At 38.3% G+C, this 25,132-nt stretch overlaps 1 long non-coding RNA gene across 1 annotated transcript in view; it reads left to right on the top strand.

The window, feature by feature from the left end:
• Nucleotides 1-695: 695 nt before the first annotated feature.
• Nucleotides 696-25,132, top strand: part of LOC143682818 (uncharacterized) — a 163,317-nt gene continuing 138,880 nt past the window's right edge. Inside the window, exon 1 of the long non-coding RNA XR_013175297.1 lies at nucleotides 696-727. This is a non-coding gene — a long non-coding RNA (uncharacterized LOC143682818). The remainder of the gene's footprint in view (nucleotides 728-25,132) is intronic.

Genomic DNA, 25,132 nt, shown 5'->3' with positions numbered 1-25,132 from the left:
GTTTCTAATACAGGCAGCAGGATGGCAGAAACCAGTGTTTGTTCAGTGACCCACTATGTTTCAGAGAGAATCTGTCGACATGCCCCTAGACATCTTTGTCCGGCCCACTTATAGGAGCATTTGGGTTAAGTCTGACTCTTATTCAGCGAGACCATACAAGGAAGGGCTGGACAGATGACACGCTGGGGGCTCATGTATTTATGTTTAGGGTTCCTCATGCAAAAACAACTTACCAATATTAAGAAAAACAAAGGCATAGCTAAACACCCACCTGACACTATTAACACAATATAGCACTTGTACATAGATACACGCAGTTAAGAATACAAGAAGTTTGTATTAATCAACTTTATGTGTGAGGCTCACAGGTTTTATTAGAGGGAAGGTCTGGGGAACAGAAACTGAAAGTTTCATTCCAAAATGGATTTGCCTGGAAGTGCTTAAGCACCAGCAGGGATAGTTCCAGGGATCCCTTTCTAAAACCTAGCCGAAATTAGTTTGAAACAATTTTACATTGTATTTCATGTATACATAAAACATTATGTCAGGTGAGCTACAAACGTAAGAACTCTTATTACTTAAATTTAAGAAAGCAAAGTATGTGTAAAAGTGATTATACTAAAAAAATTGAGAATTGAGTTTAAATCTTGGTTTATATTATATTTTTGTTTTTGTTTTTTTGCATGGGCAGTTACTGGGAATCGGACCCGGGTCTCTGGCATGACAGGTGAGAATTATGCCTGCTGAGCCACCATGGCTCACCCTATATTATATCTTAATTAAAAAAATACTACACTATTGAAAAAGTAGAGAAGGTATACCCTTGCCCCCAGCCACCTAGATGTCTCAAGAAGAATAGTATACATTTCCAGAGATATTCTATGTATATCAAACAAATATGCATATATTTACATTATTTTAAACAGGTAGTAGCATACTGTAGCATACTATGTGCAGGTAAACAGATTGTATCATGAACACTGTTCAACATCTGGTTTTCTGCTATACAATAATCCATTTGAATAATATTCTGTTGTCAGGATCTACCAAAATTTACTTTACCAGTCCTTACTGATGGATGTGTAGGATATTTCCCAAATTTTTGTGAGTTCAGAACAATGCTTCAATTAATAGTTTTGTGTAAATATAATTTTACTGATGCGCAATGAATAATGTTAGCATAAATTCCTAAAAGTAGAAATACTGGAGTAAGGATTATTTTACTTGGAGTTTTGATAATTAATGTCAACTTGTCCTCATTGCCTGTTGTAACAAACTTTGCCCCCACTCCTCATTTTTGATCAAGATATCTTTCTCATTTCCATGACACCAGGGCCAGTCTCATCCCAAGGAGTCAGGTCCCATGTAGCCTAAGATTCATGCCCCACATGAGGGGGAGGGCCATGAGTTTATCTGTGGATTTGATTTAGAGACGCCACATCTGAGCAACACAAAAGGTTCTCTGGATGTGACTTTGCTATAAGTAGTCTTAGCTTCTGCTTTGCAGGAATAAGTTTTATAAGGGCTCTACATACCTCTTTTCTTGTAGCACAGCCATTAACAATATTCTGAGCTTGGCAACTCCAAAAGTCTCCTTTTTTTTTCCCCCCCTTTGTCAGCCTCATCTCCTCTCTGCTGGGAGAGACCTCAGGGTTATTTTCCTGCTTTTTCTGGGTTTATCTGTGCTCAGAGCTTGTATTCAGCAGTCCAAATTTTTAAATGAAAACTGAAGAAACTCAGCTTGGTTAAGCTACCTTCCCTTGCTCCTAATAAAAGCTCTTCCTTTTTCCCACAAAGCCTTCAGTGTCAGTGGTGGGGGTGGAGATCACCAGCCTCCACATTTTGGAAGCTTTCCTTACAGGCTTGTGCTATGATCTCAGTCCTGCCACCCATATTCCAGACTGGTATATGATGCATATCTGGTTGTAGATGTCCCTGCAAACAGTTGTTCCAGACAGTTGCTGACTATTTACTAGCTATCTAGAGGACAAACTAAAATTCCACACTTCCCTACACCACCATCTTGCCCAGCCTCTCTCTTTGAGCGTTATTATTTTTTGTCAAGATTTATAATTTTTTATTATTAATTTTTTAAAAGGCTTTGCTCAGTATACCCACGTTCTTATTGTCTTGATTGGTGTTTTGTTTTGTTTTGTTTTGTTTTTAATTTTTATCTTCTTCTTTTGGTTGGGCCATCATTTTCTGTTTCTAGTTCTTTGTCTTGCCTTCTTTTGTTGCACACTGTACACTGAAATATTTTAAAATGTTAACTCTGGAATTTATCTGCTAAGATGTCCAGTTCTTGATTTTGTAACCAGCTGGTGATAAGACAGATTTTCTTGAGCTTTAGCTCTCCTTTCAGTGAAGACTGCCCAAGGCAAATGCAATGTTGAGGGTTTTCTCTGTTCTTCTAGGCTTGTACCTTATCCTAGGATTTTGTTTATTAGTTGTTTTAGAGTCCCCCTATTTATAGGAGTTTGGTTGTCCCTGCTGTTTCCCAGGAGACAGAACTCCTCCTCCCATGTGTTTGGAGCCAGCAAGCCTTTGTCCAGGACTACCCATTTCTATAGTTTCTTAGAGTCCTTTCATTGTCTCCAACATCTTTGCCTGTAGAATAAATTCTGGGGAGAAAAACTTGCTAGAAAGGACTTTCACAAGTCAGTTTTTCTCAGCCAAAATGGTGCCAAGGACCTACAAAGGAAGTGCAGACTGGCTACAAAGTGTCCTTGGGGGATCAGAAAGGACACCAAGAATTCTTTCCATTGCTTCCTAAGCTGAGTTTTCTTGGCCTTTCTTGCACATCAGCCCTTCAGCCAACTATCCCCCACATCCCTGAGGAAGCACAGCATCTTTAAGTCTCCTCTACCATGATCTTTTCCCAGGGTGGCTTAAAGCAATGGCCAATCTCAGAGTCAGGCCTCAAGGGATCTGAATTAACTAATCAAAAGCCGTTATCAATGTTTGACCATGCCCACCCTTGGGGAACAGAGTTTATATGTCCTTTTTTGTCACCAGTGAGCTAGCCAGAGGCTGGACACCATGCAGCCTCCCATGATAGTAAGGGATGGGCACTGGTAGCCATTGTGCAGAGAGGGCAATTAGCTGTTCTTTATCATGAATTATCAGCTCCCTGCTCCCACTCTTTCCTGAATGCTGGATAGTGTTTTTCTGGCCTCTGGAGTTTTAGGCAGTTCCTGCCTGTTTAATACTTGTTCTCATTGAAGAAATGAGTCCTGGAGCTTCCTATTCCACCACCTTGCCACCTGTGCCAATTTAAGACTGTTGTGTACTCCATAAAAGCCATGCTCTTCAATCCTGATTCAATATTGTTAGATGGAATCATTTTATTAAGTTGTTTCCATGGAGATGTGTCTCCACCCAGTAAAGTTGGGTCACTTACTGGAATCCTTTAAGAGCGAACCATTTTGGAAAAAGCTACAGAGCTGATAGACAGATATATTAAGAGATGCAGAAGGAAAATGCCCCCAGGGAAGCTGTTTGAAACCAGCAACCAAAGGACCAGCTGTTATCAGCCATGTGCCTTCCCAGCTGACAGAGGTCTTCTACACCATCAGCCTTACTTAAGTAAAGATTTCTTTCTTTGGCTGCCTTTGTTTGAACATTTTTATGGCCTTAGAACTATAAACTTGTAACTTAATAAATTTCCTTTATAAAAGCCAACCCATGGCTCAGTGGCAGAATTTTTGCCTACCATGCCGGAGACCCAGGTTCAATTCCCAGTTCCTACCCATGCAAAAAAAAAAAAGCCAACCCATTTCTGATATATTGCATTTCCAGCAGTATTAATAAACCAAAACACTACCTCTCCTTTCAGTTTTGTCACTATTTGCCTCATGTGTTTTTGGGTACCATAGTTAGCTACATATATAATACTTGATATTTCTTCTTCATGGATTGTCCCTTTTAACATACAATGTCATTACTTGTCTCTTGTAATTTAATTTAAATTTAAAGTCTATGTTGTCCAACATTAGTAGAGCTACCCCAGCTTTTTGTTTTTTCCAGTTATTACTTGCATGGAATATCTTTTTCCAACTTTTCACTTTCAACTCATTTGTATCTTTGGGTCCAAAATGAGTCTTTTGTAAACAACATATAGTTAGTGGACAATACTTTTTCATCCATTCTACCAATGTGTGTGTATTGGGGTTCTCTAGGGAAACAGAACTGACAGGAGATAATTGTAGATATTGTAAGATTTTATAAAGTGTATCATGCAACTATGGGGATGCACAAGTCCAAATTCCATAGGGCAGGCTGTAAGCTAGAAACTCCGATGTAGGTTTTTGATGAATTCCCCAGGAGAGGCTTGCTGGCAGAAGTAGAGATGAAAGTTCTCTCTTTTGACTGTTGAAGTCATCACTTCTTTTAAAGTCTCCAATTGATTGGATTAAATGTAAATCATTGCTGAAGGCACTCATATTAGTTGACTATAGTTGTAAACAGACTTGTTAATGATTTAAGTTCACAAAATATCTTCATTAACAGTTTGGCCAGTACTTGCTTAACCAGACAAATGGGCACCTTTACCTGGCCAAGTTGACACATGAACCTAACTATCACAGACCCTTCCTTGTCAAATTCGCAGCTATACACATTAAACAATATTTAATATCTAAATAAAAATAATAATGGACATATTTTCACCTAATAATACTCAACCATTCTGCATGCAACCAGAAATGCACTAAATCTCTCCAGAATAGGATGCAGGTATGTGTTTGTTTGAAATGATATATGTACACTAGAAAAGCCATGTTTTAACTCTAATCGCATTTTATAAAGGCAGCCGTTTCTTCTAATCCCTATTCAATAATGTAAGTTTGAAACTGTAATTCAATCATCTCCCTGGAGAGTAATTTAATCAAGAGTGGTTGTTAAACTTGATGAGGTAACGACATGTCTCCACCCATTCAGGTGGGTCTGGATTAGTTTCTGAAGTCCTATAAGAGAGGAAACATTTTGGAGACTGAGAGTGATTTGGAAAGAGCAGAGAAGAACAACATAGCCACAAGAAGCAGAGAGCCACAAGCCAGAGACCTTTGGAAATGAAGAAGTAAAATGTCTCCCAGGAAGCTTCATGAAACAAGAAGCCAGGAGAGAAAGCTAGAGATAACACCTTGCTTGCCATGTGCCCTTCCAGCCGAGAGAGAAACTGTGACTGTGTTTGCTATGCACCTTCTCACTTAAGAGAGAAGTCTTGAATTTCATCAGCCTTCTTGAACCAAGGTATCTTTCCCTGGATGCCTTTGATAGGACATTTCTATCGACTTGTTGTAACTGGGACATTTTCTTGGCCTTAGAACTGTAAACTAGAAACTTATTAAATTCCCCTTTTAAAAGCTATTCTCATTCTGGTATATTGCATTCTGGCAGCTAGCAAACTGGAACAAGGTCATTGGGTAATATTCACTCTTAAATGATATCCTATAACTTAAATACTATGACATGAACAATACAACTTATTTCATATGGTAAGGGGATAAGATAGAGAAGAAAACGGATATTTGCTTTGTGTACAAATACAAACATACTCATAGCAAAGCAAGGAAGAAATAGTTATACAATTGCAGTCCTTGATTCTGTAACTGGCCATATGGTCATAGTTCGTATTTATCACTATCTCCTTCCACTATACGTCCCATGTTACCTTTACCCTCACCAAGCACCTCAGCTGGCTGTGGTTCTTTACCTGGTAGGGTGACCCAAACCTTCATTTCTGGGCAGTTGGTAGGTCTGCTTGGATTGAGTTGTTGTAATTTTCCATTGACTTTAACCACTCGGCATGGTAGTACTAAGAGATGCCTATGTGGGTGATTGCCTATGTTCCAGATAAACTCTTCTTTACCTCCATTGTGTAGTTGCAGTCATAATTCCTCTTGAAAGTCAAGATTAATCACCCCAGTGAGAACAGTGATCCCTTTCTTTGTCTGATGTTTCAGAGGCGGGGGAGCCCAAAGTGGCCATGTGCCAGACTTAATTTCCAGTTCAGTGGAATAGTTGTTGTGTCTCCTGGTGGAAGCACTCCTTCTTTTGGCAGTAAGTTCTATAGACTAGTCAGACTCAAGGTTTCAGGGATAGAAAGCAAATTTTTTTCTAGTGGATCACTAGGGGTAATAGAGAGTGGTGCCACTCCCATTACCACCCCTTGATTCCTGGACCTGTGAATCCTGGCTATGGGAGAAATAGCACTGTAGGGTGGATGCTTATTCAGAGCATACACAGCCACCTGGAGAACACTGCCCTCGCCCTGCAAGGTATTTCCACCTAGATGATGTGATAACAGAGTTTTCTAAAGACCATTCCATTCCACCATTCTATTAATCCAGCTGCTTCAAGGCCAGAGAATTCTATGAGCATCTGTCCATTCTTATACTTCAGTTACTGTGAAGTGGGATCCTTGATCAGAGTCAATGCTGTATGGAATAACATGATGGTGGATAAGGCATTTTTTAAGGCCATGGATGGTACTTCTGGCATATCCAGAGTATATGACCTTTATAGTTACAACAAATCACTGCCTCTTCCATGATGGAAGTAATCCAGTGTAATCAACCTGCCACCAGGGAGCAGGATGATCACCTCGGGGAATGATGTCATATCAGGAACTATATGTGAATCACTGTTGCTGGCAGATTTGATACTTAGCAGTGGCTGTAGCCAGGTTTGCCTTAGTGAATGGAAGGCCATATTGAAGACCCCATGCATAACTAAAGCCCTACCATCATGACCACTTTGTTCATGAGCCCATTGGGCAATGATAGGAATGGCTGGGAAAAGAGGCTGACTGGTATCCACAGAACAGGTCACCTTATTAACTTGGTTATTAAAACCTTCCTCTGCTGAAGTCACCCTCTGGTGAGTATTCACATGGGACACAAGTATCATGATCTTTTTTTACCCACTCACAAAAACCTATCCATGTACCTCTTCCCATACCTCTTTCCCTGACCTCTTTGTCATCAGTTTTCTAATAATGTACCTCCAAGACCCTGACTATTCAGACAAACCATTAGCAACAGCCCAGGAATCAGTATACAAATGCACCTCTGGCCAGTTCTTCTCACTAGAAAAATCGACAATCCAGTGCACTTGTAAAGTTCCACCCACTGGGAGGATTTCCCCTCACCGCTGTCCTTCAGGGACATCTTAGAAAGGGGCTGCTGCAGCACTATAGCTGCCCACTTTTGAGTGGTGCCTGCATATCATGCAGAACCATCTGTAAACCAGGTCAGGGTTTTCTCTTCCTCAATCAACTGATTGTAAGGACCTCCCCCAAGAAGCCATAGCCAAAGAAAAGGAAATGAGGCAGGAGTGGGTCCATGGGCATTTGGGCCACCTCCTCATGTAATTTACTTGTTTCCAGACTCACTTGAGCCCTATCTCTTATATACCATTTCCATTTTATGATGGACTGCTACTATGCATGCCCAACTTTGTAGTTTCATGGGTCAGACATGCCAGGCTCATGATAGGCAACTCGAGTCTCATGGTAATTTGGCATTCCATGGTTAAATGTTCTACTAAGGCCCAGTAGCAGGCCAAAAGCTGTTCCTCAAAAGGAGAGTAGTCATCTGCAGAGGTTGTAATGACTTTGCTCTAAAATCCTACGGGCTTTGGTTGTGATTCTCCTATAGGGGCCTGCCAAAGTCTCCATACAGCATCCCTATTTGCCACTGATACTTCTAGCATAATTGGATCTGCTGGATTATATGGTCCAAACAAATTGCACAGAAGCCTACACCTGTCACAGAGCCTTCTCTTGTTCTGATCCCCATTCAAAACTAATAGCTTTTCTGGTCACTTGATAAATAGGCTGAAATAGTACACCCAAATAAGGAATATGTTATCTCCAAATTACAAAGATACTTGCATATTTGCCTCTCATTTGGCCATGGAAGGAACAGATGCAACAGCTTATCCTTTACCTAAGAAGAGATATCTGAACATGCCCCACACCACTGGACACCTAGAAATTTCACTGAGGTTGAAAAAGTCCTGGTATATTTGTTGGATTTATCTCCCATCCTCTGATATACAAATGTCCTACCAATAAGTACCAAGTCATTTCTACTTCTTGACCACTAGGTCCAATCAACATGATAACACTAATATAATGAATCAGTGTGATGTCTTGTGGGAAAAGGAGATGATCAAGGTACCTGCAGACAAAATTATGACACTGGGTAGAGAGTTGATATACCCCTGATTTAGGAAAGTGAAGGCATACTGCTGGCCTTGCCAGCTGAAAGCAGACTGTTTCTGGTGGTCCTTATTAACAGCTATTGAGCAAAAAAAAAAATCATTTTTCCAGGTCAGTAGCTCCTTGGCAGGTATTGATTGATTTGGGAGCTTAATCTGTTAACATGCAGTGCTCTTACTGTAAAAGCAGTACTTCAGCCATTTTGTCCTTTGATTTTTATCTCATATTTTGTTTTGTGTGTTTCTTTTGTCCTTTGTTGCAGTCTCTTTTTCTGGAAGTTGATCTTTTGTTATGTATCTGACCGATTCCTTTCTTATTTCTGTTTCTGTATGTTTATAAATACTTTGCTCTGTTTACCCTGGGGTTTGTATTATGCAGCTTATATCTCTATCCCACTAGTTTGAAAAGATATCAACTTAGCTTCAATAGCATACACATATTCTGCTCTCATATACCTCCATTTTCCTTCTTTCTGTTTTTGTGCCACATAACCTCTTCATATTTTGCATGTTCATTATCAGAAAATATGCATTTTTCTTCTTCAATTGTATTCTGATTCTTATAAGAATTAGAGGAGAGTTGTATATTGAGGATACAGTACTGTTGGATTTTGCATTTATCTTTAAATTACCTTTACAGAAGATATTCAGTTATTCACATTACTGAAAGTCACTTTCTCCTATCTTTTCCTTTCAACCTGCAAAACTCCTTTTAGTAATTTTTGTAGAGCCTGTCTTTTGTTGATGAACTCTATCAGTTTTGATTTATCTGTGCATATTTCAAACTCTCCCTCATATATGAAAGACAGTTTTGCTGGATAAAGATTTTTTGACTGGAATTTTTTCTCTTCAGTATCTTAAATATATTAAACCACTGCTTTCTTGTGTCCATGGTTTCTGATGAGAAATCATTTCGTAGTCTTGTATGTGATGAATCACTTTTCTCTTGATTTCAGAATACCTCTTTAGCTTTGGCATTTGACACTCTAATTAGTATGTGTTTTGAGGTAGGCATATTAAGTTTTATTCTGTTTGGAGTATGCTGTACTTCATGGACATGTATATTTATGACTTTCAGAAGAGTTGGGAAAATTTCAGCTATTATTTCTTCAAATATTCTTTCTGTCACTTTTACATTCTCTTCTTCTTCTGGGGTACCCATGATACATATATTTGCATGCTTCATGCTGTCACTCAAATCCCTAAGACACTGCTCAAAGTTTTCTATTCTTGTCTCTGTTTTCCTGGCTGATTTCAATTATCCTGTCTTCTAGTTTTCTGTTTATTTTTCTGCCTGCTCAAATGTGCTGTGATATGCCTCTAATGTATTTTTAATCTTGTTTTTATTGTGTCTTTTATCATTATAATTGGTATTATGCTTCTTTTTATAATTTCAAATTCTTCTTTATGCTCACATGTTGCCTTATCAATAAACTGTAGCTCTATATCACCATTAGATTAATTCTAAGCAAATTTTGCTTCATCTCCATGAATTGATTTAGTGATTAGCTTGAAATTCTTTGATTAGTTGTTCCAAATTCTGTGTATCCTCTGAGGTTTTAACTTGTTGCCTTGACTGAGCTACATCTTCCTCTTTCTTAGTAGGACTGTAGTTTTTTGTTAATTCCTGGGCATCTGCTTACTTTGTATTAACTCTGAAAAGTCTGTTTCTCCTTCTGGTCTAGGGTTTTATTGTTGACTGGCTTTGTGTTAAGGCTCTTCTTTGCTGGTGGAACTTATTCCGGATCCTTAGAGTAGCCCCTGTTTAAATGTTATCAGCTTTTCTCAGCTCTTCTATACCTAATTCTTGCCCTGGATTTGAGGTACAATTTTTAATATTTCCCTTTTTGTGCAATTGTTTCACATCCAGGAGAAAGCTGCATGGTCTCTTTTTAACCTGGGACTTCTTTTGTGGCACTCCTCAGTCACCTGTGTTCTGCCCTGGGTCTCTTCAGACTTGAGTCTCTATGTCTGGATGTGCTTGGGGTTCTAACTCACTGCCATGGGTTGCTCGATGGTCTGCACCCATGGCAGGATGTTTGTGGGTTGTGTTACCTCTATGTGACTCACAAGCTGTGCTGGACCAAAGAGAGTGAGGGCTCTTGATTGGAAGGTCTGATTTTGGTGTTTTATATTCTTTTTCCTCGATCCACTGTTTGTAGAGTCCTTCTTCAGTCTCTCTCATTTTTCAGAGGTACAAGTAAGTGGGATTTGTCCTTTTATTAGTTGATTCTGAGGGGAGACTGTGCTTATTTGAAACTGTTATGTACCTCAGAAAAACCATATTCTTTTAAATGTAATACAATCTTGTGGGGGCAGACCTATTGTTTGGGTGGGGCATTTTGATTAGATTGTTTCTCTGGAGATGTGACCCACCCAGTTGTGGGTGGGGCCTTTTGATAAGATATACATTTCTATTGTATTGCATTCCAGCAGCTTTGGAAAACTGAAATAGAATTTGGTACCAGATAAGTGGGGAGCCATCATTTCCAAATACTAAAAATGCTGGAATGGTTTCTTAAATGGATAAGGGAAAGTTTCTGGAAGAACTGTGAGGAGCATAAAAGGAAAGGCCTAGAATGCTTTGAAGAGACTGTTGGTAGAAATATAAACTCTAAAGTTACTTCTAATGAGGACTTAGACAGAAATGATTCATGTGTCATCTCAAACTGAGAGAAAGTTGAGCCTTGTTTAAAAGTGGCAAAGAACTTGGGAAAGTCATGGTTTTGGAAGGAAGGTAGAATTTGAAGATGACAAGCATGGATATATAGCTGAGGAAATTTCCAAACTAAATTTGGAAAATTCAGCATGACTTCCCCTTGCAGCTTATGGTAAATTGTGACAGGAAAGTAAAAAGCTGAGAACTGAACTCTTGGGTACAAAGAAACCAGAACTGATAGCTTAGAAATTTCTGAGCTTTTGGAAAATAAGACCCCAGAGAATATTGTCCCACGTGAGGATTTAACAGGTCATGGAACCAGTTAGCCATTTTAGGAAAAGGCCAGAATTGGAGATGGAGTTATCCTGAAAGTTTTTGTGGAAAGTCCTGTTGTTGATGGGTGTGACCCTTCTATGCTGCATGGAAAACCTACATGTTTATTGAGGGATCTGTTTAAATGGAACACTTCTAATCTGAACTAAAAGGGACAGATAAGAAACAGATTGATGGGAAAAATGACTTCAAAGGCAGAATCATGGAATCTAAGGTCTGGAGCCAGGAAATCTTGGGCCCAGAAAGTGGATCCATTATGCATGTGGAGAGGCTCAGTTTGCTCTGGAGGCAGAGGGTGGGCCTTCTGCTTCAATGTTCAGAAAGAGTTTTGCCACTTCAAATCTTAAAGAAGATGGAGTACATTCCCTAGTGATTGGGAGGGTCTGCCTGCCACCCCACTGTCTGAAGAGGTTGAGCATGTGCCCTGGAGATGACAGGGGGTCCAGGTGCTATCCAGATGCTTGAAGAGGGTGGAAATGAGGACAAAGTGGTCTCTCCAAAGCTCTCCAATGTTGCAACCCTCACTCCAGTGTTTGTAAAGAGTATGGCTGTTGCATGAGCCCTTGGAAAGGGTTGGGGCTACCACTCTCTCCAGCTCCAAGGATGAAACATCATTCTATAAATGCCTTTCAGGCTTTGAATTTTAATGGAGTATGCCCTGCAGGTTTTCAGAGCATTTGGGTCCAGTGACCTCTGCTTTCCTTTTAGTTTCTTCCTAGAAAATGGAGATGCTCTCCTTCCTTTGCATATTGGCAGCAGATCACTTATTATGAGTTTCACATGTTCACAACCAGAGGAGAATTTTGCCTTAGGGCAGACTATGCCTGTAACTGACTTTGATGAGATTTTATACTATTTTTGAGTTGGTATTATATTTGTATTGTTATTGAAGAAGTTTAAAGCTTTTGAGATATTGTGGTGGAAGGAATGTATTTTTTTAATATGGAAAGAATATGTCCTTTGGGGGTACAGAGAGTATGCTGGTTTAAAACTGTTATGTACCCTAGAAAACCATGTTCTTTTAATGCTAATGCAATCTTGTGGATTCAGACTTATTGCTTGGGTGGGAATTGTTGATTAGGTGGTTTCCATGGAGATGTGACCCACTCAATCATTGGTATGAACTTTTGATTAGATGGAGATATGACCCCACCTATTCAAGAAATGTCTTAATTCTTTTACTGGAGCCTGTGTGAAGAGAATAAAAAGCAGAAACACAGAGAACAGAGAGTTCAGATGCTTGGAGAACTGACATTTGGAAATGCAGAAGGATTTGATGAAGTTGTTTGTGCATCTTAACTTATATTTTAAAATAATATTTAATTACTTTTCTGTAAAGTGTTCATAGTCTTTACCTATGGCCCCATTGTTTTTTTCTTTTATGTTATATTGCATAGGGTAAGTAGCCCCTTTACAGGTCTGTAATGCAAGTTGTATATATTTGTGCCTCATTTCCAAGGTTTTTAGGATAACTTTGTTTTTGGAGGAGTTTTGATGTGGATATTTTAATTTAATATAAATTAAGTTAAATAAACTCTTTGTGGCCTTAGGATGTGCTTCATGTTTAGAAAGGCCATTCTTATTATGGGTTTCTTTTTTATTTCTACATGATAACTTCTATTACTTTTATTGTTTCATTTACTTTTATATTCTTGTTTCTGTTTATTTCTTGTAATCCATCTGAACTTCATTTTAGTGTAAGACAAGAGGTATAAATGCAACTCTATCAATTTAAGATGGTTATCCAGTTGATTTGTCGCCATTTATTGATAAACCTTCTTTTTGAAATACTGCCTTTACTACTAAACTCCTATGTGCATTTGGATTGATTAATCTCTTCCATTTGATTATCTGATAGCTACCAGAAAACCAGACAAGTAGTGTTAGTAGTCTTTGATGTTACATGGTTAACAAACCAATCCACTATTTAAAGGTTTAGCATTTTTTCCAGTGAACAAAACATTATTCAACTAGCCAACAGAACTATAAATTAAAGCATTTACAAATGAGATAGGGTATTTTTTGCCAGTCAGATTCACAGCAATTGAAGAGATTGATTACCTCCAGTGCTGCTTGCTAAGGATATAGGGGAAAAAGCAATTTTTTACATTCTGATGATGATGATGATGAGAAAGTCATTTGGGAGTACCTGTCAGAACTTAAAATGCACAAACTCTTTGCAGATTTCAGCATCTATAAGAAAAGTATGATATGTAATATTTAAATACCAATGTCTATTAGAGGCAAGGAAAAATATTGCATTTGTTAAAATGGAAACTGTGTCTTAACATCCTCTGTGGACATTAAATTGAGAGTTGCCCTCTAAACAAACAGGAAACTATACATGTTGGAGAGGATGCAGATAAACTGGGACACTTATGCACTGCTGGTGGGAATGAATAATGGTGCAACCACTATGGAAGACTGTTTGGCAGTTCCTTAGGAAACTAAATATTGAGTTGCCCTATGACCCAGCAATAGCACTATTTGGTATAAGCCCAGAAGAGTTGAAAGCAATGACACAAACAGACATTTGACACCAATGTTCATAGCAGCATTATTCACAATCACCACAAGATGGAAACAAACCAAATACCCATCAACAGAGGAGTAGATCCACAAAATGTGGTATATACATACGATGGAATATTATGCAGCAGTGAGACAAAATGACATCCTGAAGCACATGACAAGATGGATTGGCCTTGAAGACATAATGCTGAATGAAATTAGCTAGACACAAAAGGATAGATACTGTGTGATTACACTTTTATGACCAGCATAAAGATAAAATCAGAGGCTTATAGTACAAAATATAGGGGACTTAGAGATACATAGAAGCTAGAGATGGGTGAAATGTTAGCTAGTGAGGTTGAACTCCAATGTAAGGGAATAGATAGGAGTGGAAGTGGTTCTCTAGTGGGTCTATAAGTAATATTGCCATATTGAAGATGAACAAGATTGAAAGTGATTGTATGGACATCTATGTCCCACTTGAATAAAGCAAGAAATATGAAATTGTTCTTGCAAGAATTACTTCAAAGATATGATTCTTGCATAAAGAGTGTTTAAGTCCAGGGTACAGGGGTAAAACTGTTATTGCATGCCATGAGCTATGTTCGGAAGGAAACCATCAACACAACCATTGTAACAGAAGCAGTAAATAATGGGGGGAGGGACAAGAGTTAAGAGGAGGTTTAGATTTCCTATTTGGCTTGTGTTTACTGGTTTTCTTGCTCTTGGGAACAAAGAAATTATCTAAAATTGAGATTGTTGATGGACTATGGACTGTGGACTGAGATTGTTGATGGACTGTGGACTTTGGGCACTATACATGATGCCTGATTAATGCAGGTAGCTGAAGGATGCACTAACTGAGGAGTAGTTTCGTGAACTATGGTGTATACTTATGAACAGAGGTTGTACTGCTACAAAAAGAAAAAAGTCTTGAGGCATGCAGTGATGTGGATGAACATGTGGGGTATTTGGTGAGACAAAATAAGCCAGAAACAAAAGAACAACAATGGTATAGTCATCTTTAGGAAATACTTACAAAAAAACAGGAGCCGAGATTGTAAGCTTTTAGAGCAGACACATTAAGTCCTGAGTGGTAATTATTATTTATTGATTTTGAGAGGCTGTTATATCTACATATATATAACCTGATATTTAGAGATTAGAATGAAGCCAAACGAGTTGGGATTAAAGTAATTCAGAACATAGGGGTAAGGAAGACAGTGTCTATATTTTAGAACCACACATAATCTTTGAGACTAATGGAAGAAAAGTTTATTTGGTCTGGAACTGAAATGTTCTGTAATGCATAATCTAACTCAACCTATCTGAATAGCTCATTTGAACAATTGAAACACAGAAAGCCCAGAATAAGAAAGAGGTCCTTTCATCCTGTATAGATTATTGTAATGCCTGGATACATCCTACAGTATATTAAGCAGATAGTCAAAAAGTATTGGTAAAGTCCCCTGAGGGATGGGTAAAAAGAGTATAGAACTACTAAACCTTACCATCAGGGAATCCCCTGATACTGTGTCAAACATTAGGGATCTAAATCAATAGGCTACACTCTCGATCATGAGGCTTACTGTCGTGAAGCTTATGTAGGTAAGCAGAGAAGTTTAGAATGCCTAAAGGCATGTTTAAGAGTTACTCCTAGAGGACCTCTTTTGTTGCTCAGATGTGGCCTCAGTCTCTCTAAGCCCAACACTGCAAGTGAAATCATTGCCCTCCTCCCTACATGGGATATGACATCCAGGGGTGGGAGATGACTCCCAGGAATTAATCCAGACCTAGCACTATGGGATCAACAATTACATCTTGACCAAAAGGGGGGGAAGAAATGTAATTAATAAAGTATCAGTTTCAGAGAGAGTTCAAATCGAGTCAAGAGGCTACTCTGGAAGTTGCTCTTATGCAAGCTTCAGTTAGAACTTGCTACCTATCATAATCTGCCAACCCTCAACCAGGACCATTCCAGCCAATCCTAAAAAATACCTAGGGCAATATAAAAGATTCCACAAGGGTTCCATGCACTAGAGTAACTTTCCAGAAACCTACAACCTCCAGATGAGTCCCTGGACAAGATAAGTCCTGAAAACTAGAGGCCATGGCTTCTCCAGAACATCAGATAGTTCCATCTCCCGACACCATATTAATGATAGGCCCTTACAATATGAAAAACTTAGAATGGCCATAGCCCAAACACCCCTAAAGAGAAGGATGGAAAGGTCAAAGGTGATGGTGGAGTTATACAGAGAAGATAGAATTTAATAAATGAATATGGATGCTGAATCACTAAATTGATATCTCACTTAGTTTCCAGTATTTCCGAGCAGCTAGAAGTAAAAACCTAAAATTGTGGAATTTTAACCCATGTCAAACTCTGAAATATGTTTTACAACTAATTGTGGTACTGTGCTTTGATATTCATAACTTTTTTGTGTATATGCTATTTTTCACAAAAAAGAAGGGATAAAAGTCAATTGTGATGATAAAAAAATATTTAATCCTTCTAACCTCCTATATTCTGGAGCAGCTAGAAGGAAAAAATCTGAGAAGATCGTATGGTAGCCCATGGCACATTCTGGGATTTATCCTGTAACTATTTGTGGAAGAGTGATTTGAAGACTATTTTTTTTTTTTAATTTCTTTGCTTTGTATATATGCTATACTATACAGGAAAAAAGTTAAAAAAAAAATGAGGGTTGCTTTCATATTATAATGAAGATTGAAGGTGATGCCAACGTTTACTTTCAAACTCTAATGATCTTTGGTTCTGTAATAATTCATGCAATTATTTGGAGGAAGTTGATTAGAAATAAACTTTAATTTTGTCCAATAAAGAGAGGTATATTTAGCTTAGGTAAATTGAGACTAACCTTGGTTCTGTCCTGGTTTTACAAAAAGCATTACTTGCCTTTGCTTCTTTTTTTTTTTATTAGAGACTTTGGTGGTTTACGAAGCAAAAATACAGAATTTGCATAAGATACAGGATTCCCATATACCACTCAACAACCAACATCTTGCATTGGTGTAGAACATTTGTTAAATTTGATGATAGCCCATTTTTATAACTGTACCATTAATTAGAGTCCATTTGTTTAACTTAAGGTTCACTGTTTGTATAGCTTAGTTTCATGAATTAGTGGCCTTTTCTTCTTGCTCTTGTAGTTTGCAGCTCAAGTATGAAAGAAAAAAAAAGAAGAAAACAAAAAAAACTATGATGAAAAAAGCTCTAGTGTCCAAGTTCCTGTAAAGTAGGCAGAAACCTGAAATGGACATTTTAATGATCAACAGTAGGGTAGAAATTAGAAATATTTTCTTGTAAAAATATGATGAGGCAATCTGAAATGATGCTTTATGAATGAATAGAGCAACATATAAAATAAAATACTAAGGGGAAATAGAATGCAAAATTTCATGTTACTATATATTTAATCCACATAAAGTGGATGATCCCTTCTCTGAGCAGAAAGGTCAGAGAACTCTAAAGGACATGATCATAATGGCCTGAGCAGGGTTAAATAAAGAGAAGAAAAATAAAGCACAAGGAAGTATAAGAAATAAGGGAGTGAATAGATAGTAATTTTGGTGATGGAGATTAGGAGCTGTGATGTGGATAGCTAGCAGAAAATAACAGTATGTTGATGGAGGAAGTATCAATCAGGAAAAGAAAGAACATGGAACAAATCTTTTCCTAAGAGTTGGGAAAATTCCTGAAAACCTGAAACATTGTCTGAAACACTTCTACTGAAAATGGTGGGTGGGGGTGTGTGTTTGTGTGTGCATGTGTACTTGTGAGAAGAGCTGGGGTGCTAGACAGAAAGTGATTCCCTGTGGCCTCAACTGTCTCGTAATATATCACTGTCCTATGCTGAAAGTATACCTGTTAATAGAGTTCATCACTTGATGTTCTGATTTGCTAGGTGCCAGAGTGTAACACACCAGAGATGGCCTGGCTTTTAATAAAATGGGATTTATTTCATTAGTTCTTCAGAGGAAAGGCAACTAACTTTCAACTGAGGTTCTTTCTTACGTGGGAAGGCACAGGGCAATCTCTGCTGGCCTTCTCTCCAGGCCTCTGGGTTCCAACAGCTTTCCCCAGGGTTATTTCTTTCTGCATCCCCAAAGGCCTGGGCTGAGCTGTAGGTGCTGAGATGAGGTACGCTGAGCTGCTTGGGCTGTGCTATGTTGAGTTCTCTCATTTAAGCACCAGCCAATTAAACACCATTCATTGCAGTAGGCACGCCTGCTAGCTGACTGCAAATGTGATGAGCTACAGATGAGGTTCATGTACCATTGGCTCATGTCCACAGCAACAGAACTAGGCACCTTCACCTAGCCAAGTTGATACCTGAATCTAACTACCACATGTCCACCCCTTGTCAACTTGGCAACAACACACATCAACTTAAACAATATTAAAGCGCAAAAAATCCTCTTCTGTCTATGGACCTATGAATCTCAAAACAAGTTATCTGGTCCCAATATGCAAAGGAGGATATTCAGAGGATACAGTTTTTCATTTCCATAGGGAGAAATTGGAAGGAACACAGCTGTAAAACCTACAAGGCAAATGCCTTTGGATTTCAAAGTCTGAAAGTCATTTATCCTTCAGCTTTAGAAAGTGGCGGTCCCACCCTTTCCAAGGGCCTATGCAGTGGCCTGCCTCTTTCCAAATCAACCATGGGGGACAATGAGGGGACCACTTTTTTCTCGGCTCCACCCTCTCCAAGCATCGGGGCCACACCTGGGCTCTCTACCATTTTCGGGGCACATGCTCAACCCCTTCATGTGGTGGCAGCCAGGTTCTCCTCTGTCTCCCATGGAGTGTGCTCGACCTTCTCCAAGGCCTGGGGCTGCACAACTCTTCCACTGCAACAAGGCGGGAGACTCATCCTCACCCTTCAGAGTAAACTCACCCTCTCCATGTATATGGGTGGGTCTGCTCTCCTGGCCAAGGTTTCTTGGCTTCAGACCCGAGCTTCCATGGTTCTCACTCTGTGAATTCCAATTTTTCCCTTTTGTGTCCCCCTTTGTCCAGATTGGCAGTGATTCTGTTTACACCAACAGTCTCTTCAAGCACTCCAGACTTCTCCATCATTCTCTTCATAGTCTCTCCAAAATTTTCCCCTTATCCATTTAAAAAGCTATTCCAACATGTTTGGTATTTGCAAACAGCAGCAGCATCCCACTCTTGATATCAAAATCTGTTCTAGTTTGCTAGCTGCTGGAATGCAACACACCAGAGACAGACTGGCTTTCAATAAAAGGGGATGCACTTAGTTAATTTACAGTGCTTCAGAGCAAAGGCAGCTAACTTTCAATTGAGGTTCTTTCTTATGTGATCTCTGCTGGCCTTCTCTCCAGGCCTCTGGGTTCCAACAACTTTCCCCAGGGTTATTTCTTTCTGCATCTCCAAAGGCCTGGGCTGAGCTGCAGGTGCTGAGATGAGGCATGCTGAGCTGCTTGGGCTGTGCTACATTGAGCTTTCTCACTTAAGCACCAGCCAGTTAAGTCAAATGTCATTCATTGCAGCAGGCATGCCTCCTAGCGGACTGCAGATATAATCAGCAATAGATGAGGTTCACGTACCATTGGATCATGTCCACAGCAACAGAACTAGGCACCTTCACCTGGCCAAGTTGACACCTGAATCTAACTACCACACTTGGGTAAGATATTTTATACATTTTGAGTGCTTTTATCTAAAAGCAAAACAGGTCAAACATATTCTGGGTTTGACAATCTGTATATGTGGGTGTTTTGGTTTGCTAAAGCTGTCAGAATATAAAATACCAGAAGTGGGTTGACTTTTACAATGGGGATTTATTAGTTTAGGAATTTACAGGTTTAAGGCCGTGAAAATGTTCAAATTAAGGCTTCAAGAGGAAGATAATTTTCTCTGAGGAAAGGCTGCTGGAATCTGGGTTCTTTTGTCACATGGGAAGCTACATGGGTAACATCTGCTGGTCATTTGCTCCCAGGTTCTATTGCTCTCAGCTTCTGATTCAGTGCTTTTTCTTTGATCATCCTGAGACCTCTCTTAGCATCTTTGAGGCATTTCTCTCTAAACTTTCTCAGTGTTTCTGTATTTTATAAAGGGATCCAGTAAAGGATCAAGATCCACCTTGAGTTGGGTGAGTCACATCTCAGTTGAAACAAGCTAACCAAAAGATCCCACTCACAATAGAGCTGAACCCACAAGAATGTATTTAAAGAACATGGCCTTTTCTGGGGTACATGGCAGCTCCAAACTACCACAGTAAGGATAAATTCCAATCTTCTAATGAGAAACAAGGGGCATGATCATATACAATGGTAATATATACTCATTTATTTATACAGTGGATAGATTCTATATGACTTGAGATGAATAAGCATGGTCACATCTACCCTGAGCAATAGTAAAATTATTTTTTTTCAAGGGTGTGGGTTTGGAGAGGCATTTATTGAAATTATTTGCAAGCCCTGAGTCATTCAATAAAGTAAAATAGCAGCAAGTGATGTGCTTTCTCAGAAAAAAGTACACAGATTAACAATTTTGGGAGCGGTTCTTACTGGAAAGGTCTGAAAGCCTCTCCCCTTCTCTAGTTTCACATTCAATGAGAAATATTTAAAAAGAAGAGAAAGTAAGGAAGAAGTGAAACATGGAAAATTAACAAGTAACCATAACTGTACTGAGTCTTGTGTACTTTTGACAAAGTATTTTATACCAAGAATAAAATGGTTAGGTTCTCTAGTAAAAATAGCAATTAAGCATCTTCTATCCCATGAATAATTTTACCAGCCTATTTTCATGTTGTCAGCTACTTCCAAACAATAGGTGTCAATTAATTTGTCGCAGGCTTAAAATATTTTAAGTATGAAAAGTGGTCCCATAAAATCAAACCTTGCAAGTGGCATTTTTTTCTTGAATATCTTTTTTTAATTCCAAATGATCTTAGTTAATAAAACTCCTCTGAGGCTGAGGTCTCGGTCTACGTTTAAAATCCATGAGCTCAACCCTATTTCAGTGGGGCCTGGGGTCAAATTTCGCGTTCCCAGGAATGCATTCTGATAAGATGCAGATGTGCCTTTGCTATCAGTCTCCAGTACAACACCCCCAGCTCTATTCTGGCTCTGATCCCAAGATCCCTAGCGGCTAGCCACTTCTGAACAAATAGCACGACCATCAGAAGGCTAAATTTAGACCTGCCTCAGTGGATGGGGAATTCAAACCAGGCCTGGCAGCAGAGGGATCATATCTGAGAGTGGTAATTCACCTCTGCCAAGTTTTGATTTCCCCAAGAATATTAATAACCTAGCCAAGGACTCAACAGACAGAAAATAGTAAGAGAAGAGGATAGAGGAGGAAGACATGGAAAGAAATGGCTGGAGGAGGCCAATTACAGCTTATTTAGTTCCTTTTTAAACCTAGGAGGTAGACACTAGCTATCACAATTTAGCCCCACCCCTTCCTGGCAGGAAACATGCTGATAGAGTGGATGGACTTATTGGTTTTGGGTATATATGTGGGAAACAGGAAAGGAATGCACCACAATTGTAGCATTAGAATATTGAGATATATCTTGTTATTTTTTCATGTATATTTTAAACCCTAATAAACAGAAGAGGAAAAATGCTAATATGTGTTAGCTTTTTTTTTCCGTAATATGAATAGAAACGCACTTGATTTATCTCACTAATGTGGAAAAGGATACCGTAAAACATAAGCATATACAGCATTAACCAAACAACGTGTTTCACAGAAACACTGGGCAACTTCAATAATCAGCAATAGGGTGGAAACTAAGTGTATTTTTTTATACATATGATGCAGCAATTTGAAATGATGCTTTATAATTGAATAAAGCAACATATACAATAAAATATTAAGGGAAAATAGAATGCAAACCCTCATGTTATAAAGTTTTACATAGAAATATGGAAAGAAATACTCTAAAAGCATCTAGTAGAGATGTGACAAAAATAAGAGTGAAAAATGTTTTTCTTTTCTCTATTTTTCAAATTGTTATAATATATATAGCTATAACATGCTTTTTTCAAATGAAAATATATCTAGAAAAAGAAGAGTGAATTAAGCTAACTTTTTCTTAAGAACTGACTTTATCACTGACGTGCTTCACTCTTATCTAACTTCGCTTAACAGACCTAACTAATAACCAGCTAATGCTTCATGCTTCTCAACTCCAAACAAACAAAAAACGATCCATGCTTGTGAGCAGGTTTTATGGAACTGAGCAGATGTCTGAAGCAGCTGACAAGACAGAAAGTGCCTTATAGCAGATAACAGTACCAGAACACACTGTTTAGAAATGTCTTGTCTCACTTTGCTCTGCCAGCAAGTTCAGGGAGTTAACAATCAAAACTGCCTCATGTATTTAAACTTTGTTCAGTGGGTCATATAAACATTCTTTGAGTTAAATGGTGTAATAGATCTAAAAATCTCTTATCCGCATTCTCTTCTCTCTGAGATTTATCACTCTGTGATACAAATACCCACAGTATTTTACAAGACAATGAACTTGGCTTTTTCTAAGGCCAGAAACTTTTGCTGATTAGTAAAAATCTAGACAGCTAGAAGATGGCTGTTAGACACAGTCTTGGGACTTTTAGAAATGCATCCTTAGAATGTATTTTTAAATCACAATAGTATCATACTTCTAATACTAACAATATCCTGAATATACACACATATCCGTGTAAGAAATAAAGCATGCTAAAACTCTGTGTCCAGAAAAGCTATTCAATGATGACTAGTAGCCAGCTTAGAAAACTTGTGATATTTAATTACCCTCATCTGTTTGTTTCTCTTGTACCACACTTTTGGGTAGTTAGATAGAAGTTGGAGATGATGGCTTAAAAATGCCAGTAATTTCATTGTTGCCCTAAGCAGTATGTCACTGTCTCACTGTCAGTGACACATCTGTCTATTGCACTCTTGCCTATGTCAGAAGTGGCTCTCTAAGAATTTCATGGTTGCTGGGGAGTCTTATCCTTTTCCCCTTTTCCTTTTTCTTTGTTCCAGAAGGTGTGATGTCATCACAGCTCTATTAGCTACTCCATGACAATGAAAGCACATTATCATAAAAGAAATGCTCCGGAGCTCATTACCAGGGAAGTGACTCAGTTCAGCATTTGCCTTTTCTCTATGTCAGCCACCCTTGCCTGCCAGGTCTCTCTCAGAGGAGTCCTGGAAAATGAAGACATCAAACACTCTGTTGGGGTCCAATGGCATTCCTCTCTTCAGTCTTCACAGAGTGGGCCTGAAAAGCGAGTCTGCACTTATTTTGGTTCTAACAAAGGCAAACAATGGGTGGCTGTGCGCAAAGCCTTTTTTTTCCTGTTGGATCTATAGGCATTATCCAAGGAAGCCCCATTCACATGAGGATAATGCCCAGGGCCTCTCTCCTTGTTTAGACTATAGCGCACTCTATCTTGCATCTCCTCTCATTTTCGTTCTGGCATTTTAATCCTTTGATTTAGCATTATCCAAGAATTAAACTAAATTAGAAAAAATGTGATGTCTCCAAGTCCTGGAATCCTAAGATAAAGATCTCTTGTTTTTTCTCTTCTACACACTAACTGAATTTGTGGTAAATATCTTTGACAGAGGCATTGGGACTGATCTTCGTTCTGGATCCTGGGAAGCAATCACCCTCCTCTCAAACTGTATTTTCTCTGTCAGATATTACCTAAAAGTTTTACTTTTAATTAACTCTCATTTGGCGACCATCCTCTTTGTGGGGAGGAAAGTTTATTTTTAGAATGAAAAAGTTTATTTGTTTGCCTCAGCAAAAGATGAAATGACATTTTCAAAGAAATCTCTTATTACGTATTTGATTTTTTTAAGAATTTGTGCAGTGAGTACTGAAATTACTGATGGAAGTAAGTGCATGTGTTTTGACAGTTCACAAAGAGCATGAAATAAGGTTTGTAGGTTTTTTGAGCAACTTTGAATACATTATTACGTTTATTCCGTTAACCAACTAAAAGAAAAAATCTCAAACATATGCTCAAAGGGTGGTTTTAGAAGGTTAGTTGTCTATCATCTGTTAAAATATATAATAATTATAGACTGGAGTTTATAAACTGGAAGTTGAAAAGAATAATAGCAATCCAGAATTTGGCCAAGACTATTACTGACTTCAGTTTAATTCTGCATGTCAGTTTCTTATGAAATGTGGAATCCACAGGTTCAGCAAACACTAAATATATCTTCTTTCTATGCCATTTTAATTTTAGATTTGGTTTCTTTAACAAAAGAAGAATGACTCTGGATATTTGGAAAAATTATGACCATACAATTCACACTTGGTATTTCTTGTTGTTTCTATAAAAATTTAGGGTAAAATTTTAAAAAGTATTTTAATGTAGATTAGGAATTTTCTGGGGAATATCATTTTATTTTTCACAGTTTTGTCATCTGCTTACTTGAATGGTTAAGGTTACTGCTAAGAAAAATCAGGCTATTTCATTCATAAAATGTAATTTCAAAACCAGTGCATATTTTTATGGTGTACAATCTTATTTGTTGTTCCTGAAAGAAATTTTGGAAAGAAGCAGAAAAAGAAATATATCATTAGCTTGATGTGCTTCAGTTTTTCCGATGTGGGAAGTGAGCTAATCATAAAGATATGTTTTTTTGTTGTTATCGTTAAAACAAAAAACAAAACACCCGACATGGTTTGTATTTGTTGCATGTTGGAGAAGCCCAATTCAAAATAGCTTAATCAAGAAACAACTAAAAGAAATTCATTGACTCTAGCAACTGTGAAGTCCTGGATGAAACTTGCATTCAGTTCAGGTTGGCACAGGACAGCAAACTCTTGCCTTCTACCTTTCAGCACTCCTTCTAACCAGAAGTATATTGTCCTCCTGGTCTTCTCCAGAGAAGACCACGTAGTTAGGCAAGATGTCAACTGGCAGCTGAAGATTTACATTATCCCAATTTTTCAACCTCAGGGAAAGAGAATTTATTTCTCTTAAATCACTATATTATTACCAATATATCATTAGCATGAAGAATTTAATTGGACCACATCATGTTGTCCAAGAGAAAAGGGTTCTGTAACTAATCAGAAGTCACATGGACTTCTTTTCTGGTGTGGAAAGATAGTTTTAAGTAAGAACAAAGGGGAACAATGTACTGAGCAGCCAACTCACAGGAAGTATCTTCCAAAAGTTATATTATTAATCTGGATTAATTGTGAAAAATTGGAAAGAATATTTCTTGATAAATCACTTCCTCCTCTGAGCTTGTCTTTGCCATAGCACATGTAGAATAAGATTCACAACTTAGATGTGTATTTAATATCTCAAACTTAACATGTCCAAAACTAACACTCCCCAAATCTGCTCTTCCCACAATCACCATTTTAGTAAATGGCTATTTAG

The sequence above is a fragment of the Tamandua tetradactyla genome, chromosome 5 (genome assembly GCF_023851605.1).
Source record: "Tamandua tetradactyla isolate mTamTet1 chromosome 5, mTamTet1.pri, whole genome shotgun sequence".
Classification (NCBI taxonomy): domain Eukaryota; kingdom Metazoa; phylum Chordata; class Mammalia; order Pilosa; family Myrmecophagidae; genus Tamandua; species Tamandua tetradactyla.
Note: the sequence above shows the minus strand (reverse complement) of the source record. Positions and strands in the feature narration are given on the sequence as shown.